The following is a 21,747-nucleotide window of genomic DNA, read 5'->3' on the forward strand; positions in this document are numbered from 1 at the left end:
CCTGTCGCAGCTGCTCAAACTCTACGCGCCATGCATCTCTAAGACTCTGAGGAACATACTCCCTTATGAATATATTTGAAAATTGAATCCAAGTAAGTGAAGTTGCCTCAGCCGGACTATCAAACTCATATGCCCGCCACCACTGGTAGGCTGCTCCTCTAAACTGGAATACCTCTGAAGCTAAACCGCTAAAAGTGGGAGGGTGGTACTTCTTATACCTCTCGAGCCTGAGCTGATCCCCCTCTGAAATTGATGTCCTAATCTCAGGCCAAATTAGGACAACTGGCTGCATTGGTATAACCTCTGGGGCAGGTCAACTTGGGCCCGTGGCTCTGGAGTACGGGCAGCAGGAGTCTGCTCTCCTCCTCCAGCCTGAGATGAGGCAGGATTAAGTGGAATTAATCCTGCTTGAGCAAAAGTGCCAAACATGCTCAAAAACTGGGCAAGAGTCTCCTGAAGTGCAGGAGTAGTAACAGGCGTCTCAGGTGCCTGCTCTCCAACTGGAGTTACTGGTGGCTCTGGTGCACCAGCTCGTGTAGGTGCTCTGGCTGCACCGCGTGGTCTTCCTCGGCCTCTGCCCCGTCCCCGGCCTCTTGCGGCTCCAACAGGGGGTGCAGGTGTCTGATCATCAGATCCAGCTGCTCCTCACATAACTGAAGCTACCGAGCCTAAGCTGCGGTTGAAACCTGGCCTCAAGTTCTCCAGACTGGCCCATCACCAAAACACAGAATACACATCTCGAACCTCGTTCATGAAATCACAAGCCGGCAATGCACAGTTGATACCGAGCACTCACATGTGCACATGAATGCATGGAAGAAATTCAAAGAGTTATGTTTCAAGCTAAATAAATTTCGCACGATAAGGAAAGAAAGATGAGAAATTATTCTAAATGCTCTGTAGCCTCAACAAGGGAACTCTCAAGGTACCACCTCATAGTCCCAAATCATAAACAAATTCACAATATCTAATTTCCTTATCTCACTGCGGGAGCCTTCACAATTTATTTTAAAGAAAACATTTTTCCTAAAATAGCATCTCGCGTTTTAGCCATCCTTATCATACCGCATGACTTCTAGTAGTTCCCCCTACTAGCCACGCATATCAAGCCACCCTTATCTCACCGCATGAGTTTCAATACCCAGACCTTATACCACCGCATACATATCAATATCACAAGATATCACAATTTGCACCTCAAGTGCCCAAATATTTCAGCTCGTGTAGGTGCTCTAGCTGCACCACATGGTCTTCCTCGGCCTCTACCCCGTCCCTGACCTCTTGCGGCTCCAACAAGGGGCGCGGGTGTCTGATCATCAGATCCAGTTGTGCGTGTCCTCATCATCTATGAGAGAATAGAAAGACAATTGTTTAGAACTTTGAAATCAACAAAGGCACACGATAAGGAATCAAAGAAGTAAATATTTCCTAACAGTTTTATAGCCTCTCGAAGATAAGTAGAGACGTCTCTGTACCGATCTGCAAGACTCTACTAAACCTGCTTGTGACTCATAACACCTATGAACCTAGTGCTCTGATACCAACTTCTCACGACCTCAAATTCCCTCTGTAGGATGTCGTGATGGCACCTAGTTTCTAAGACTAGGTAAGCCTATCAATGCGGAATAATAATAAATATATGAAATAAATAAACTACAATTCAAACAATTTCAACTCCCAAAACCCGGTAGAAATAAGTCACAAGCTTTTAAGAATTTATTCTCAATGTCTCTATATATCAAGGTCTAAAGAAAAGTAAGAAAGCAACATAAAAATGATAAAAGGGGACTCCGGAGTCTACAGACGCTGACAGATATACCTCGAAGTCTCAGTGCGCAGGTAACTCACTAATGTCTAGGCTGGTAAGATGTACCTGGATCTGCACAAAAAGGTGTGCTGAAGCGTAGTATGAGTACACCACAACGGTACCCAGTAAGTGCCAAGCCTAACCTCGGTAGAGTAGTGACGAGGTCAGGTGAGGCCCTGCTCGAATATAATAATGGCATGGTAAAATGTTTAACAATATAGTAAAATAAAATAACATTTGAAATGAATCAAGTAGTGTGTCACAATTTAATTAAGCAAAATAATGGCAAATAATATCTCGTGGAAACAAAACCGAATTTCCTTTCAACTTTAAAAAAATCACAACAAATAATCAAGGCAACTGCGGCCATAAATCAATATCAACAAGGGCACTCTCAAGGTACCGCCTCGTAGTCCCAAATCATAAACAAATTCACAATATCTCATTTCCTTATCTCACCGCGGGAGCCTTCACAATTTATTTTAAAGAAAATATTTTTTCCGAAATAGCATCCCACGTTTTAGCCATCCTTATCACACCGCATGACTTCTAGTAGTTCCCCCTACTAGCCACGCGTATCAAGCCACCCTTATCTCACCGCATGCGTTTCAATACCCAGATCTTATACCACCGCATGCGTATTAATATCACAACATATCACAATTTGCACCTCAAGTGCCCAAATATTTTAATTTTCCAAAGTAAATCGACAACAATATTTTTCCACAATAAAGTGCTCATGGCTCATGCCAACATAAATTATCAATAATATTTTTTCACAATAAAGAGCTCACACCTCATGCCAACATAAATAATCAATAATATTTTTCCACAATAAATAGCTCACGGCTCCATCACAATGAGTACAAAAATCTTACAAAAATATTCGAAAATAAATAATTTAGCAAAATAATGTTTCAAAATCTTTAATACGTTGCTTCAATACCAAATTTAAAAATGTCAAATACTTCATATTAATAATATTTAATTTAAAGAAAATCAATTTCAAATAATGCACAGAATAAAAGAAACCAAGTTTCAACTAAACAGGTAAAACAATTAGCAGGAAAAGGTCAAACAAATTTAAGATATATATCTGAGATCAATGATGAAGAAGATAAAATAATTTAATAAATGCGCAACAATGATCTACACAATTTAAAAAATATAATCTTTCACATTTAGCCCGTGTACACACTCGTCACCTCGTGTACACGACTTTCAACACATTTCAATAATCACATTAATATCAATTCTAGGAGAAATTTCCCCCACACAAGGTTAGACAAGTCACTTACCTCGACTTGCTCCAATTTAACCAAGTAGTATGCTTTTTCCTCGATTTTCCGATTCCGATCGACTCGTATCTAGTCATAATTAATTAGATACAGTCAACAAAAATTATAGAATCAATTCTATAAGAAAATACTATATTTTTCAATAAAATCCAAAATTAACTCAAAAATGGCCCGTGGGGCCCACGTCTCGGAATCCGGCAAAAATTACGAAATATGAATGCCCATTCAACTACGAGTCCAACCATACTATTTTTACAAAAATCCAACATCAACTTGATCTCCAAATCTCAAATTCTCATTTTGAAATCTCACGGCCCAAATCCTCTAATTTCACCTCAAAAACATGTAATCTATTCGAAATATTCAATGATAATCCAATATAATTGACTAAAAATGACACATGTGACTTACCTCAAGTTTCCCCGTTAATTCTCTCTGAAAAATCGCCCAAAACCGTGTTGAAAATGTCCAAATGACAAAAATATCGGAACCCCTATGTTTTTGTAATCTGGTCAGTGCTTTCGCACCTGCGGTAAAATACCGCATGTGCGGAAATTGCTCATCCCAGCTGCCTTCGCTTCTGTGAGCTTTGGACCGCATCTGCGCCTTCGCCGGTGCGGAAAATTCCATCGCACCTGTGGACCTGCCCGCACATGCGCCCTTCCTCTCGCTTCTGCGCAAGCGCTTCTACGCAACATGAGCCGCATCTACGGCTCCAACTGGGCAGCCCTTCGTCTGCTTCTGCGAGTCCGCACCTGCGGTCAGTCCCTCCACAGGTGCGATGACACCAGAAGCTGCAAATTTCATAATTTGCCTAAGTCCAAAAATTGATCCGATTTCGATCCGGATCGCACTCGGGGTACTCGGGACCCCGTCCGAAAATACCAACAAGTCCTAAATCATCATACGAACTTAGTTAAGTTTTCAAATCACATCCAACAACACTAAAAACACGAATCGCACATAGATTCAAGCCTAATAAGTCTTAAGAATTTTCAACTTTTACATTCGATGCCGAAACCTATCAAATCAAGTCTGATTGACCTCATATTTTGTACACATAACGGAGCTATAAAATTTTCAGAACTGGATTCCGACCCCGATATCAAAAAGTCAACTCCCTGGTCAAACTTCCAAACTTAAATTCCTATTTTAGCCATTTCAAGCCTAATTTCACTACGAATTTCCAAATAAAATTCTGATCATGCTCCTAAGTCCAAAATTACCACACAGATCTGTTGGAATCATCAAAATTCTATTCTGGGGCCATTTGCACATAATTCGACATCCGGTCACTATTTGAATTTAAACTTTTAATTTTTCTTCAAAATTCTATATCTCGGGCTAGGTACCTTGGAATTTGATTCCGGGTATACGCCCAAGTCCCAAATAACGATACGGACCTACCGAAACTATCAAAATACTGATCCGAGACTGTTTGCTAAATATGTTGACCAAGGTCAACTCAGTTGAGTTTTAAAGCTCTAATTCACATTTTAATTCATTTTTTTGCATAAAAAATTTCCGAAAAATTTTACGGACTGCGCACGTAAGTCGAGTAATGATAAATAGTATTTTTTGAGGTCTTAGAATACAGAATTAATTATTAAATTTAAAGATGATATTTTGGGTCATCACAGAAGTACAGGAAGTGTATGACACGGGGGAGAATAGAGGGGAGACTCCGAGTTCTGCAGACGCGGCAAATATACCTTGAAGTATCCAAAGCTGTCTCGACTCATTGGTAATGTGGTTGATAACGAGCACCTGAATCTGTACACAAAACATGTGTAGAAGAGTCGCATGAGTACACCACAACGGTACCCAGTAAGTGCCAAGCCTATCCTCGGTAGAGTAGTGATGAGGTCAGGTCTGGGACCTACTGGTATATAATAACAAGACAGATGATATAATAAAATGAAGTAAAGTGGAGAATTTAACAAAAGGAACTCACAGAGAAATAACAACACACAAACAACGTGATAACAATAGGGGCGCTCCCGAGATACCGTCTTGTAGTCCCAAAAGTAAATATGCGAGGAGATCTCCCGAGGTACCACCTCGTAGTCTCAAAAGTAAATATGTAGGGAGAACTCCCGAGGAACCGCCTCGTAGTCTCAAAAGTAAATATGCAGGGAGAACACCCGAGGAACCGCCTCGTAGTCTCAAAAGTAAATACACAGCTCAACCCGATATATACCACAGTTAACAGCAAAGTTTCTACAGTTATACTGATAAAGAATAAGGAAAAGCAAGAAAACAACTAGGCATGCTTCACAGAGTTCAAATAAGAAGTTAAAGCACGTAGTCATGCGATATTAGACTAAACAGGATAACTACACATATTGGGATAGATCAAATAAGAATGAAAAAAAAACAGGCTAATACTCAATTATATGGTATAACTCAATTTAAAGGAAAAAAACAGATTACTACTTAGTGAAATAAATCGGGTTTTACAACAAATAGCCCATGTACGTACTCGTCACCTCGCGTACACGACGCTCACATATCACGACATTACCAAATCATAAGGGTATTTCTCACACACAAGGTTAGGCAAGCCACTTACCTCGAACCAAGCTCAATCAATCAGTAACAATGCCTTTTCCACGAATATCCGACTCTGAATGGCCCAAATCTAGCCAAAATCAAATTCATACCATAAATACAACTATAAGAAACTAATCTAATTAAGGAAATCAAAGCTAAAACAAGAAATTAGAAAGTCACAAAATACGAACACCCATTCACTCACGAGTCCAACCATATAAGAATTTCTCAAATCCGACCTCAAATCGCCTTCCAAATCTCAAATACTTAGTCTAGGAAGTTTCTACCATTTTTATCCAATTTCCAACTCAAATCCTTAATTAAAGGGTGGAATCAACTATAGATTAATGAGATATAACCATAAAAGAGTTAAGAATCGTTACCCACAAGCTTCCTCTGCAAATCCCTCGAACTTTCGCCTCAATCCGAGCTCTCTAGGTCCAAAAAATGGAGAACGAAATCAAACCCTCGCACTTGGCCCTTTTCTGCCCAGCGATTTCGCACATGCGGGCCAAGAATCATACCTGTGTGACCACACCTGTGGAATTCCCATCACAGGAGTGAATTCCACTTAAAAATGCAGCGTCCGCTTCTGCGTTCAAAGGATCGCACCAGCGGACCCATGTTCGATTCTGCGATCTTCTTCCGCTCCTGCGGGTCATTGAGAGCTTCTGCGGGCATCGCAGATGCGGCACCTCCTTCGCACCTGTGACCCCAGGAAGCTACTCTCCTTTCCATTTCTGTGCTTGCCTCTCTGCACTTGCGATCCCGCACCTGCGGTCTCCCCACCGCAGATGCGAAAACACTAGAACTCAGATAGCTTCAACAATTGCATAAGTCCAAAACTCAATCCGTTAAGCATCCAAAACACACCCGAGGCCCCCGGGACCTCAACCAAACATACGAACTAGTCCTAAATCATTATACGGACTTAGTCGAGCCCTCAATTCACATCAAACAACACTAAAAATACGAATCACCCTCCAATTCAAACTTAATGAACTTGAAACTTCAAATTTCTACAACCGATGCCGAAACCTATCAAACCACGTCCGATTGACCCCAAATTTTGCACACAAGTCATATTCAATATTACGGACCTACTCCAACTTCCGGAATCAGATTCCGACCCCGATATCAAAAAGTCCACTACCGGTCAAAATCTCCAAAAATTTGACTTTCGCCATTTCAAGCCTAAATCATCTACATACCTCAAATTCACAGTCCGGACACGTTCCTAAGTCCAAAATCACCCAACGGAGCTAACGGAATCGACGAAACTCCATTCTGGAGTCGTCTTTACACAGTTTCGACTACGGTAAAAATTCTAAGACTTAAGCTTCCGTTTAGGGACTAAGGGTCCCAAATCACTCTGAAACCACAATGATAACCTCCCGTTAAGTCACATAAGCAGAAAAAGGTACGGGAAAAATAGTAAACAGGGGATCGGGGCTATTACTCTCAAAACGACCGGCCGAGTCGTTACATCTCCCTTCTTAAAACAATCGTTCGTACTCGAACGAGCATAAAGACATTCCTGAAGTGGTGAAAAGATGAGGATAACGGTTGCGCTTATCATGCTCGGTCTCCCAAGTCGCCTCCTCAACTGGCTTACCCCTCCTCTTAAACTTCACGGAAGCAATGTTCGTTGACTTCAGCTTTCGAACCTGCCTGTCCAAAATAGCCATTGGCTCCTCAACATAAGATAGATCCTTGTCCAACTGGACTGAGCTAAAATCCAACACATGAGTTGGGTCACCATGATACTTTTGGAGCATAGAAACATGGAATACCGGATGAACTCCTGCTAGACTGGGAGGCAAGGCAAGCTCATAAGCAACCTCCCCAACACGCCGCAACACCTCGAATGGGCCGATAAACCTTGGGCTCAGCTTGCCCTTCTTTCCGAACCTCATAACACCCTTCATAGGCGACACCCGGAGAAAAACTCACTCTTCAACCATGAATGCAACATCGCGAACCTTCCGATCCGCATAACTCTTCTGTCTGGACTAGGCTGTGCGAAGTCGAACCAGAATCACCTTCACCTTATCTAGGGCATCCTGAACCAAGTCTGTACCCAATAATCTAAGCCTCGCTCGGCTCGAACCAACCCACTGGAGACCGACACTGCCTACCATACAGAGCCTCATATGGTGCCATCTGAATGCTCGACTGATAACTGTTGTTGTAGGCAAACTCCGCAAGTGGCAAGAACTGATCCCAAGCACCCCCAAAATCTATCACACAAGAGCGGAGCATATCCTCCAGTATCTAAATAGTGCGCCCGGACTGCCCGTCCGTCTGAGGGTGAAATGTTGTGCTCAACTCAATCCGAGTACCCAACTCTTGCTGTACAACACTCCAGAACCGGGATGTAAACTGCGTACCCCGGTCAGAGATGATAGATACCGGTATTCCATGAAGCCTGACGATCTCGCGGATGTAAATTCGAGCTAGCTGCTCGGAAGAATAGGTAGTCATCACAGGAATGAAATGAGCCGACTTGGTCAGCCTATCCACAATCACCCAAATTGCATCAAACCTCCGCTGAGTCCTGGGAGTCCAACAACGAAATCCATAGTGATCCGCTCCCATTTCTACTCCGGAATCTCTAACTTCTGAAGTAACCCACCTAGCCGTTGATGCTCATACTTTACCTGATGGCAATTTAGACAGCGAGCCATATACTCCACTATGTCTTTCTTCATCCTCCTCTACCAGTAATGCTGCCTCAAGTCCTGATACATCTTCGCAGCACCCTGATGAATGGAGTACCACGAACTGTGAGCCTCTTGAAGAATCAACTCTCGCAAACCATCTACATTGAGCACACATAACCTGCCCTGCATCCTCAATTCACCATCATCCCCAATAGTGACCTCCTTAGCATCACCGTGTTGAACCGTGTCCTTAAGGACAAGTAGATGGGGGTCATCATACTGACGCTCCCTGATACGATCATAAAGAGAAGATCGAGAGACCACACAAGCCAATATTCGACTCGGCTCAGAAATATCCAATCTCACAAACTGGCTGGCTAAGGCCTGAACATCTAATGCTAAGGGCTTCTTTGTTGCTGAAAGATATGCTAAGCTCCCCAAACTCTCCGCCCGGCGACTCAAAGCATCGGCCACCACATTGGCCTTCCCGGGATGGTACAAAATGGTGATATCATAATCCTTAAGCAACTCCAACCATCTCCGTTGACGCAAATTAAGATCCTTCTATTTGAACAAATACTGCAAACTCCGATGATCGGTGTATATCTCACAAGGGACATCGTACAAATAGTGTAGCCAAATCTTCAAGGCATGAACAATAGCTGCTAACTCAAGGTTGTGGGAGGGATAGTTCTTTTCATGCACGTCCAGTTGTCTGGATGCGTAGGCAATCACCCTGCCATCCTACATCAACACTGCGCCGAGACCAATCTGCGACGCATCACAATATACAGTATAAGACCCCGAACCTGTAGGCAATACCAATACTGGGGCTGTAGGAAAAGTTGTCTTGAGCTTTTGAAAGCTCTCCTCATATTCCTCTGTCCACCTGAACGGAGCACCCTTCTGGGTCAGCCTGGTCATAGGTACTACAATAGATGAGAAACCCTCGACAAACCGACGGTAACACCCCGCCAAACCAAGAAAACTCCAGATCTCCGTAGCTGAGGACGGTCTGGGCCATCTCTAAACTGCTTCAATCTTCTTCGGATCTACCTGGATCCCATCACTCGATACTACATGACCCAAGAATGCCACTGAGTCTAGCCAAAACTCACACTTTGAAGATTTTGCATTTAACTTCTTTTCTCTCAAGGTCTGAAGCATAATCCTCAGGTGCTGCTCATGATCCTCCCGAGTCCGGGAGTACACCAGAATGTCGTCAATAAACACAATGATGAATGAATCAAGATAAGGCTAGAACACACTGTGAATCAAGTGCATAAAAGCTATTGGGGCATTGGTCAGCCCAAAAGACATCACAAGGAACTCGTAATGACCATACCTAGTCTTGAAGGCAGTCTTCGGGATATCTGGCTCCCGAATCTTTAACTGATGATAGCCTGAATGTAAGTCAATCTTGGAAAACACTCTGGCACCATATAATTGATCAAATAAGTCATCAATACGAGGCAATGGATACCTGTTCTTCACTTTGACTTTGTTCAACTGGCGGTAATCAATACACATCCGCATAGAACCATACTTCTTCTTCATAATTAAGACAGGAGCACCCCAAGGTGACACACTGGGCCAAATGAAGCCCTTATCAAGTAACTCCTGTAACTGCTCCTTCAACTCTTTCAATTCAGGAGGAGCCATATGATATGGACGAATAGAGATGGGTTGAGTGCCCGGCAACAAATCAATATCTCTATCGGGCGGCATGCCGGAAAGATCAACTGGAAACACATCTAAAAAGTCCCTCACTACTAGAACTGACTCAACTGTAGGGGTATCAATACTGACATCTCTCACATAAGCTAGATACGCGTCACACCCTTTCTCAACCATTCGTTGAGCTTTAAGAAATGAAATAACTCTGCTGGGAGTATACTCTAAGGTACCTCTCCACTCTAATCACGGTAAACCTGGCATAGCCAATGTCACGGTCTTAGTGTGACAATCAAGAATAGCATAATGGGGCGACAACCAGTCCATGCCCAAGATAACATCAAAGTCTACCATACTGAGCAATAAAAAATTGGCTCTAGCCTCAAAACCACTAAGAGCAATCAAACACAACCTACACATATGGCCCACAACAAGAGAATCTCCCACAGGAGTAGACACATAAAGAGGGGAACTCAAAGAATCCCGAGATATGCCCAAATGTGGGAAAAATAAGAGGACACATAGGAATACATAGATCCTGGGTCAAATAATATTAACGCATCTCTATGACAGACTGGAACAATACCTGTAATGACAGATTCGGAAGCAACTGCCTCTGTACGAGCCGGAAGAGAATAATACCTGGCCTGACCTTCCCATCTAGGGCGACCTCAACCTCCCCGACCTCCACCTTGAGATGGCTGAGAAGGTGGGGCGGTAGCTGGTGCTGGAATCATAGCCTGAGGATCCAGTGGAGCACGTGGTGGCTGAGAAGTCTGCAGAGGTGAACCCCTCCTATGTCTGGGGCAATCCCTCACCATATGGCAGGTGTCGCCACAGTCAAAACAACCCCTCCGAGAGTGTGGCTGCTGTGACTGACTCAGGCCAGGTCTGCTGGACTGGCCGCTAAAAGTACCCCAAGCAGGAGGCACACTAGATACTGGTGGTGCATAATAAGGCTCTTGGGGCCTAGAACGGGCTGGAACACCACTTGCGGCTGGAAGAGCTGAATGAACGGGGAGACTCACATAACCCCTACCATGTCGAACTGTAGATGGGGCACGAGTACCGCTGTAAGTGCCAGACTCTCGAGACCTCTTGGCCTCCCTCTCTTCTCTATCCCGGGCAATCATGCCCTCCAATCTCTTAGCAATACTCACAACGTGCTGATAATAAATATCCATCTCCAACTCCCTGGCCATACTGATCCGGATACTGGGGTGGAGTCCCTCAATAAAACGAAGAACCCTCTCCCAAATTGTGGAAACCAAGGTCGGTGCATGTCGGGCTAAATCACTGAAGCGAACTGTATACTCTGACACAGTCATAGCACCCTGGCGCAGCTGCTCAAACTCCACGTTCCATGAGTCCTTGAGGCTCTGAGGGACATACTCTCTCCAAAACATGTCCGAGAACTGAGTCCATGTAAGTGAAGCTGCCTCATCCGAACTACTCAACTCATAAGCATGCCACCACTGATAGGCTGCTCCTCTAAGCTGGAAGGTGGTAAAAGAAATCTCACTCGTCTCCACTACGCCCATAGTACGGAGAATATGATGACACTCCTCCAGAAAATCCTGAGCATCATCTGTAGCCAATCCGCTGAAGGTAGGTGGGTGGTACTTCTTATACCTCTCTAGTCTAAGTTGCTCTGCCTCAGAAGCGGTTATCCTAGTCTCGTGCTGAACCGGAGCTACTGGCTGCATAGGGATGAACTTTGGGGCCTGGTCAACCTGGACCCTCTACTCAGGACTACAGGCTGCGAGAGTCGGTGCCCCTCCCCCGGCCTGAGATGTGGCAGGAGCAACTGGAATCAATCCAGCCCGAGCTAAAGTGCTGAACATGCTCAAAAACTGGGCTAGGATCTCTTGGAGAGCTAGTGCAGCAATAGGCACCTCAGGTGCTTGCCCTCCAGCTGGAGCTACTGGGGGCTCCTCTGTCTCAGCGCGCGGGTGCTATGGCTGCACCGCGTGGTTGTTCTCGGCCTCTATCCTAGCCCCGGCCTCTCCCGGCTCTAGCAGGGGGCACTGGTGCCTGGTCATCAGATCCTCCGGTAGGGGTCCTCACCATCTGTGAGAAAGAATAGAATACAAAAGTTTAGAATTTTTTGATGTCAACAAATTTTGCACGACAAGAAATGAAAGAAGTATAATTTTTCCTAACAGTTCCATAGCCTCCTGAAGATAAGTACAGACGTCTCCGTACCAATCCGCGAGACTCTAATAAACCGGCTTGTGACTCACGACACCTATGAACCTAGAGCTCTGATACCAACTTGTCACGACCTAATCTCCCTCTATATAATGTCGTGACGGCACCTAGTCTCTACGACTAGGTAAGCCTAACAAATTGCGAAAAATAACAAACGAAAGTAAAACTTGGCAACTAACAATAGTGGATAACTGAATAACTAGTAACAATGCCGCTCGGCATGTACAATAACCAATACTCTATAAATACACAGTCTTCCCAAAACCCGAAACATCATAAGTCACAAGCTACAGAAGGAAATAGTATCTCTATATACTAGATTCTAATAAAAAGAAGTACAGGAAGTGTATGACACGGGGGAGAATAGAAGGGGGACTCCGAGGTCTACGGACGCGACAGATATATCTTGAAGTCTCCAAAGCTGTCTCGACTCACTGGTAATGTGGCTGATAACGAACACCTAAATCTGCACACAAAACATGTGCAGAAGAGTAGCAAGAGTACCCCACAACGGTACCCAGTAAGTTTCAAGCCTAGCCTCGGTAGAGTGGTGACGAGGTCAGGTCCGGGCCCTACTGGGATATAATAAAAAGATAGATTATATAATAAAATGAAGTAAAGTGGAGAATTTAACAGAAGGAATTCACAAAGAAATAACAACACACAAACAACGTAATAACAACAGAGGCACTCCCGAGATACCGTCTCGTAGTCCCAAAAGTAAATATACAAGGAGATCTCCCGAGCTACCGCCTCGTAGTCTCAAAAGTAAATGTACAGGGAGAACTCCCGAGGAACTACCTCGTAGTCTCAAAAGTAAATATGCAAGGAGAACTCCCGAGGAACCGCCTCGTAGTCTCAAAAGTAAATACACAGCTCAAACTGATAAATACCACAGTTAACAGCAAGATTTCTACAGTTATACGGATAAAGAATAAGGAAAAGCAGGAAAACAACTAGGAATGCTTCAAAGAGTACAAATAAGCAGTTAAAGCACGTAGACATGCGATATTAGACTAAACAGAATAGCTACACATATTGGGATAGCTCAATTAAGAATGCAAAAAACAAAACAGGCTAATACTCAATTATACTGTATAACTCAATTTAAAAGAAACAAAAACAGATTACTACTCAGTGAAATAAATCGCGTTTTACAATAAATAGCTCGTGTACGCACTCGTCACCTTGCGTACATGACGCTCATATATCACAACAGTACCAAATCCTAAGGGGATTTCCCCCACACAAGGTTAGGCAAGCCACTTACCTCGAACCAAGCTCAATCAATTAGTAACAACGCCTTTTCCACGAATATCCGACTCCGAATGGCTCAAATCTAGCAAAAAAAATTCATATCATAAATACAACTATAAGAAACTAATCTAATTAAGGAAATCAAAGCTAAAGCAAGAAATTAGAAAATCACCCCAAAAAGTCTCCCCGGGCCCACGTCTCGGAATCGGGTAAAAGTCATAAAATACGAATACCCATTCACTCACGAGTCCAACCATACAATAATTTCTCAAATCCGACCTCAAATCGCCTTCCAAATCTCAAAAACTTAGTCTAGGAAGTTTCTGCCATTTTTACCCAATTCCCAACTCAAATCCTTAATTAAAGGGTGGAATCAACTATAGATTAATGAGATATAACCATAAAAGAGTTAAGAATTGTTACCCACACGCTTCCTCTGAAAATCCCTCTAAATTGCACCTCAATCCTAGCTCTCTAGGTCCAAAAAATGGAGAATGAAATCAAACCCTCGCACTTAGCCCTTTTCTGCCCAGCGATTTCGCACCTGCGGGCCAAGAATTGCACCTGCGCCACCGCAGGTGCGGATTCCACTTAAAAACTCAGCTTCCGCTTCTGCGTTCAAAGGGTCGCACATGCGTGTGTGCACTTGCTGACCCATGTCCACTTTTGCGGTCTTCTTCCGCTCTTGTGGGTCGTTGAGCGCTTCTACGGGCATCGCAGATGCGGCACCTCCTTCGCAATTGTAGGTGCAAAAACACTAGAACTCAGATAGCTTCATCAATTGCATAAGTCCAAAACTCAATCCGTTAAGCATCCGAAACACACCCGAGGCCCACGGGACTTCAACCAAACATACCAACTAGTCCTAAATCACCATACGGACTTAGTAGAGCCCTCAATGCACGTCAAACAACGCTAAAAACACGAATCACCCTCCAATTCAAACTTAATGAACTTGAAACTTCAAATTTCTACAACTGATACCGAAACCTATCAAACCACGTCCGATTGACCCCAAATTTTGCACACAAGTCATATTCAATATTACGGACCTACTCCAACTTCCGGAATCAGATTCTGACCCCGATATCAAAAAGTCCACTACCGGTCAAAATCTCCAAAAATTCGACTTTCGCCATTTCAAGCCTAAATCATCTACATACCTCAAATTCACAGTCCGGACACGCTCCTAAGTCCAAAATCACCCATGGAGCTAACGGAACTGACATGACTCATTCCGGTGTCGTCTTTACATAGTTCCGACTACGGTCAAAATCCTAAGACTTAAGCTTCCGTTTAGGGACTAAGGGTTCCAAATCACTCTGAAACCACAATGACAACCTCCCGGTAAGTCACATACGCAGAAAAAGGTACGGGGAAAAATAGTAAACAGGGGATCGGTACTATTACTCTCAAAACGACCGGCCGGGTCTATAAATTTTTATTTGAAAAACTGATAGATAAAAGATGTATATTTTGAAGGACTTGATTAATTGGTTGTACTTGTATTTTTTATTGTTTTGAGAAATATTTATGGTGTTCCTGTTGCCTTGCTGTTTATGTCACAAGTTGATTATTGTTGCCATCACTGCTATTTATTTCCATTATTTTTGTATGCTATATAGCACAGGTTATTTGACTAGTGAGTGTCTTGACTGTACCTCGTCACTACTCCACCAAGGTTAGTCTTGATAGTTACTGGGTACCGACAGTGGTGTACTCATACTACACTTCTGCACATTTTTGTGCAGAGCCAAGTATTGGAGATATCGGATTCGGGCAGAGATTAGAGTATGATCGCAAGGATTCAAGGTAGGACTAATTGGTCGTCGCAGTCCCTTGGAGTCTTTCCATTATATTGTACTATCAACACTTATTCGAATAATATTGTATATTCGATCCTTGAGATCATTGCATGTATTCAGTTAGAGTTCGTGACTCTGTATTACCAGTCTTGGGAGGTTGTTATAATTATATGTTTAAAAAAATGGCTCGAAATGAAATTGTAATCGCCTTACCTAGTCTTAGAGAATAAGTGCCATCACGACGCCTGTGGTAGGATTTTGGGTCGTGACAAGGGTGAAGCGTGAGTACAACCAACTCAATAAGTAACAAGTTTAACCTGTGGTCTGAAAGAAGTGAAGAGCTCTAACAATACAGTAAAGATAGAAAATTTAGCAAGGCAGAAATATAGATATGTTTCTAGGTTCCACAGTTAAGTTTAGCACAGGTAAAAAAAGGCCAAGTGTGACTAATAATATGAAAATGAAATCTCTATATCTATATGCCAAGGTGAATATCGTATGTGATGCAACACAGTGAAATCTCAAGTACTCATTCTCTCTGAGCGCTCAATATTCCCGTCACAATCCTCGCTCGCCATACTCAGTCACTCAGCACTATATATAGCCATAAGGCTCGTTGCGGCATGCAACCCGATACATATATATATATATATATATATATATATATATATATATATATATATATATATATATATATATATATATATATATAGAGTTAAGGCTCTTTGCGGCGTGCAACCCGATCCACATATATATAGCCATAAGGCTCGCTGCAGCGTGCAACCCGATCCACATATATATACATATATCACTCACATCACGACACTCATTCCCCCAACTTAGTAACTAATCTCTCCAGTCTCTCGGGCTCACACACTCATGCTAAGCAGCCCTAATCAATGATACGAGATGTGACAATATACGATAACAAAGATTGAGATATGACAAATAATGATGAATCTGACTGATGTAACGACCCGACCAGTCGTTTTGCTTTTTAGAACTTTGTTCCCCTAAATAAGACTCCCCATATGTGATTTTACTATTTTATGACTTGCGGGGATGGTTAGTTCGGGATTTGGAAGGATTCGGGTTGAAATTGAAACATTTGGTTCTTTAAGGTTGGCAAAAAGGGCTAAGTTTGACTTTGGTCAACATTTTTAGTGAATGACCTCGGAATTGGGATTTGATGGTTCCAATAGGTTTGTAAGATGATTTTTGATTTGGGTGTATGCTCGGGTCGGGTTTCTGATGACCCGGGAGAGTTTCAGTGCTTAATAGTGCGACTTGGCTCATTAGAGGTTTTAAAGTTCTTTAAAATTAGTTTGGAATAGGTTTTGGTGTTACCGAGGTACGTTTGGAGATTTTGTGCTTGATTTTGAAGGTTTCACACATGGATTTCATTGGATCACTGTTGAGATTGGCGGCATTGTCAGTGATGATGGATTCTGGAACCCCGAATCGACAAACAATACGGTCCCTTACAAAATCTGCGACGACTTTCTTGGTTATAGCTTTGTAAGATGCAGCTTCAACCCACTTTGTGAAATAGTCGATGGCCACTAGAATGAACATGTGCCCGTTTGAAGCGGTGCGCTCGATCGGTCCAATGACATCCATTCCCCATGCAGCAAAAGACCAAGGTGCGCTTGTTGAATTAAGTTCATTTGGAGGTAGCCGTATCATATCTGCATGTATCTGGCACTGATGACATTTTTGGACATATCGGATGCAGTCTATTTCCATAGTCATCCAAAAGTATCCGTCTCTGAGTATCTTCTTGGCTAGGACGAAACCATTCATATGTGGGCTGCAGGTTCTGGCGTGTTTCTCTTCAAGCAATTTGGAGGCTTCTTTGGCGTCAACACACCATAATAGCCCCCTGATCAGGAGTTCTTCTATACAGAATTCCTTCGCTTTGGAAGAAATGGTTGGACAACCTCCGAAGTGTGCATTTCTGAGTATGGTTTGCATGCTCTAGATATTCTCGTTTTACCAAATATTCCTTGATATGGTGGAACCATGGATTCCCATCTGTTTCTTCTTCAACATGAGCATAGTAAATCGGCCGATTATGGATTCTTACTAGAATGGGATCGATGAAGTTCTTGTCCGGGTGTTGTATCACGAAGGACAAAGTGGCCAGTGCATCTGCGAATTCATTCTGGATTCTGGGGACATGTCGGAATTCTATCTTCGTGATCCTCTTCATCATCTCTTGTATGTGATGCAGATATGGTAGCATCTTGGTGTTCTTTTTAGCCCATTCTCCTTGTACCTGGTGCACCAGCAGGTCTGAATCACCAATCACCAGCAATTCCTGGGTATTCATGTCGACAGCCAAATTGAGTCCTAATATGCAGGCTTCATATTCCGCCATATTATTGGTGCATGGAAACTTGAGTTTTGCGGACACCGGTTAATGTTGATCGGTTTCTAACACCAAAACGGATCTGATACCGACTCCTTTGAAATTTGCAGCTCCGTCGAAAAACATTCTCCAACCGTCGTAGGATTCAGCAATATCTTCTCCTACGAAAGACACTTCTTCATCAGGAAAATACATTTCCAGTGGTTTGTATTCTCCTCCTATAGGATTTTCTGCAAGATAATCTGCTAATGCCTGTCACTTGACTGCCTTCTGAGTTACATAGATGATGTTAAACTCACTCAATAATATTTGCCATTTGGCCAGCTTTCCTGTAGGCACAGGCTTCTGAAAGATGTACTTCAGTGGATCCATTCTCGATATGAGATATGTGGTATAAGCACAAAAGTAGTGCCTCAATTTCTGGGCTATCCATGTCAGAACACAGCAAGTGCGTTCTAGCAGAGAGTACCATGCTTCATAGGGTGTGAACTTTTTGCTCAGATAATATATCGCCTGCTCTTTTCTCCCTGTCTCGTCATGTTGTCCCAAGACACAGCCGAAAGCCCCATCTAGTACGGAAAGGTAGAGCTGTAGTGGTCTACCAGATTCTGGAGGGACTAGGACTGGTGGTGTGGACAGGTATTCCTTGATTTTGTCAAAAGCCTTCTGACAGTCTTTAGTCCAGCTAGTGGCGGCATCCTTCTTCAGTATTTTGAAAATTGGTTCACATATTACAGTTGATTGTGCTATGAAGTGGCTGATGTAGTTGAGACGTCCCAAAAAACTCATCACGTTCTTCTTGTTCTTTGGTGGTGGTAAATCCTGGATAGCTTTGACCTTTGACGGATCTAACTCAATTCCTCGGCGGCTCACAATGAAGCCTAACAATTTTCCGGCAGGAACTCTGAAGGCATATTTTGCGGGGTTCAGTTTCAGATTGTACTTCCGCAGCCGGTCAAAGAACTTTCTCAGATCTGCTATGTGATCTGCGGTCCTCTTGGATTTGATGATGAAGTCATCCACATATACTTCTATCTCCTTGTGTATCATTTCATGGAAAATGGTTGTCATGGCCCTCATGTAGGTGGCCTCAGTATTCTTTAAACCAAATGGCATCATTTTGTAACAGTACACTCCCCACGGCGTGATGAAAGCTATTTTCTCCGCGTCTTCTTCATCCATCCAAATCTGATGATAACCCGCGAAGCAATCAAAAAAGGATTGGAGTTCATGCTTGGCACAATTGTCTATCGGTATATGTATATTTGGGAGTGGGAAATCATTTTTGGGACTCGATCTGTTTAAATCCCGATAGTCGACACACACCCTGACCTTCCCGTCTTTCTTCGGAACCGGCACAATGTTGGCTAACCAAGTTGGATATTCAACTACCCTGAGGACCTTAGCTTTGATCTACTTGGTGACTTCTTCCTTGATTTTTAGACTCATGTCTGGTTTGAACTTTCTGAGTTTCTGCTTTACTGGTGGACACATTGGATTGGTAGGTAGCTTGTGAGCCACTATGGACGTGCTCAGCCCGGTCATATCATCATATGACCATGCGAAAAATGTCTTCATACTCTCTTAAGAAACGAGTGTACTCTTCCTTCTCTGATGGTGACAAGTGAATGCTTATGCGAGTTTCTTTGACTGTTTCGGAATCTCCCAAGTTGACTACCTCAGTCTCGTCCAGATTGGACTTAGGTTTGTTCTCAAAATTCTCAACTTCTCTGACGATTTCCTCAGGTATCACATCTTCTTCTTCTATCACTTCTGAGTTACTATCCTTATGTTGCGTTGTCTCATTACATGTCACAGTCGTTGGTTCATCAAGGTAAGAAATAGTAATGCTGTAGAGAGAAGATATGAAAGATAATAATAATAAAACATCAAGTCGTTGATAAGTATTGAAATGTCAAACAAAGAAAATTTTAATGACTTCAAACAATGTTTTCTAAAGCAAAATACTGAAAGGAAAGAAAACATGTTTCAAACAAAAATTCTCAAAAGGAATTGTTTTCAAAATGAATGACAATAACAGCCATGCTACCCCGGGACTCATCGGGCCCTGGATGGTGTGGCAGTCCAGTTCCTGAGAACAGCTCCCTTCTCCACTGTCTGGATGATGAGGCCTTCTTCCTCCTCATTCTCAACTATCACACTGCAATCCATGTCTTCATCTTCCAAGAACAGATTCCTTAAGCCAGCTAGAACTTCATCTTCTTCAGATCCCCACATCATGTCGGCCTGATGAAAGGATTGGCTCAAATGTGGTACCGGCTGCTCAAGAGGGTAATAAAGACCACTATGGCGGCGACCAATCGTCATACTCCTGCCAGGTGTACTGATATCCAAGTCCAAAGGTCGTGTCGTGACATTTTAGCTGTATCGGTTTGGTAATACCTTGGAGGTTCTTCCTGAGACCTTTGCCAGGCTCATACCTTGTCCATGCCAATATGCCTTCTATCTTACTGCTCCACTATTTGTCCTTTTCAATTGCATTGACGCGCTCGATGCGATGGTATGTTTCTCCACCCAACTTCCTTCTATTCTCGATGACCGGAACAGTTTGACTGGTGTAAATGGGATTACTTCCGTCCCCATGGATGATCACTTCCTGATGGTTCCATTCGAACTTTACAGCCTGGTGCAAAGTAGAAGCCACAGTCCCGACGGCATGTATCCAAGGTCATCCCAACAGCAGATTGTATGAGGCGGATATGTCTAGCACTTGAAATTCAACATCAAACCAAGTCGGGCCCATCTGGAAGCATAGATTGGTTTCCCCAATTGTGGCCCTTTGAGACCTATCGAACGCCTTCACATTCATAGTCCCTGCTCGTATTTCATGCAAACCTTTACCCAACCTTTTCAAAGTAGTCAGCGGACAGATGTTGAGACTGGACCCTCCATCTATCAAAACCCTGGCAATGAATTTATCCTCGCATTGTACCATGATTTGCAGCGCCCTGTTGTGGCTTAATCCCTCTGGTGGCAGTTCGTCTTCATGAAAGGTAATCTTATGGCTCTCCAGTACTTTCCCTACCATCTTAGCCATCTCCCCACTGGTGATATTGTTAGGTACATAAGCCTCATTCAATACCTTCATCAAGGCATTCCTATGTGCCTCAGAATTCTGCAGTAATGATAGGATGGATATCTATGCAGGGGTTTTGTTCAGATGGTCTACCACAGAATATTCTCTCACTTGTACCTTTCTCCAAAGATCATCCGGGCCAGTTTCGATGATGGGTTGCTTGGAAGCAGCTTCTCTACTCGTTCCTCCCAAATTCTTAGGTGTATAAATTCTACCAGTGCTGGTCATCCCTTGTACTGCACCAGATTCTTCCATTTTTGCTTTTCCTTTCCTCCTGACTTCTGCAACATAGTCCCAGGGTACGGCATTGTATTTAAAAGGCGGTGTGGATGCTACCATCACAGTGAAGGGTGCGGTTACTTCTACTTCAAATGGAGCAGGTGCAGCTGCAGGTGTTGTTTCCACCTCGAACGGGGTTAGTGCATCCACTTCAACTTCAACTGGTGGTTGTATCTGTACCACAATAGGAGCAAGAGTGACCGCAGGTTTCTTTGGGTCATCCCCTTCTCGAATAAGCCCAATCGACCCTTCTAGGTCCCATTCTTCATCAGTCTCTATCACATTTACTCCCTCGCCCCTATGATCCGGGAGGGGATTGTTGCGGACGTTAGGTGCAGCCTCCTTTGCTTGTATAACCTTGGTATTGATTAGTGTCTGGATTTTATCTTTCAGGGTGCGACATTCATCAATAGTATGACCTTTCATGCCGAAGTAGTAGGCACATATTTTGTTTGGATTGACCCATTGAGAGGAGTTTTCCATGGCAACAACGGGAACAGGAGTGACATATCCAGCAGCTTTCAGTCTCTCGTATAATTGATCGATGGGTTCAGCAATAGGGGTGTATTGTCTGGGTGGCCTGCGGTCGAAATTTGGTCTGAGCTTCTGATAGTTTTGACGGGCTGGCGGTGAGTGATAATATGTTGGCTGGGTGTTATAAGTATGGTAGGTAGTGGCAGGTTTTGGATATCTGGGAGGTGAAGGCTGATATGTGGGTGGAGGTGTTTGGTA

Source organism: Nicotiana tabacum, chromosome 19, assembly GCF_000715075.1.
Source record: "Nicotiana tabacum cultivar K326 chromosome 19, ASM71507v2, whole genome shotgun sequence".
Classification (NCBI taxonomy): Eukaryota; Viridiplantae; Streptophyta; class Magnoliopsida; order Solanales; family Solanaceae; genus Nicotiana; species Nicotiana tabacum.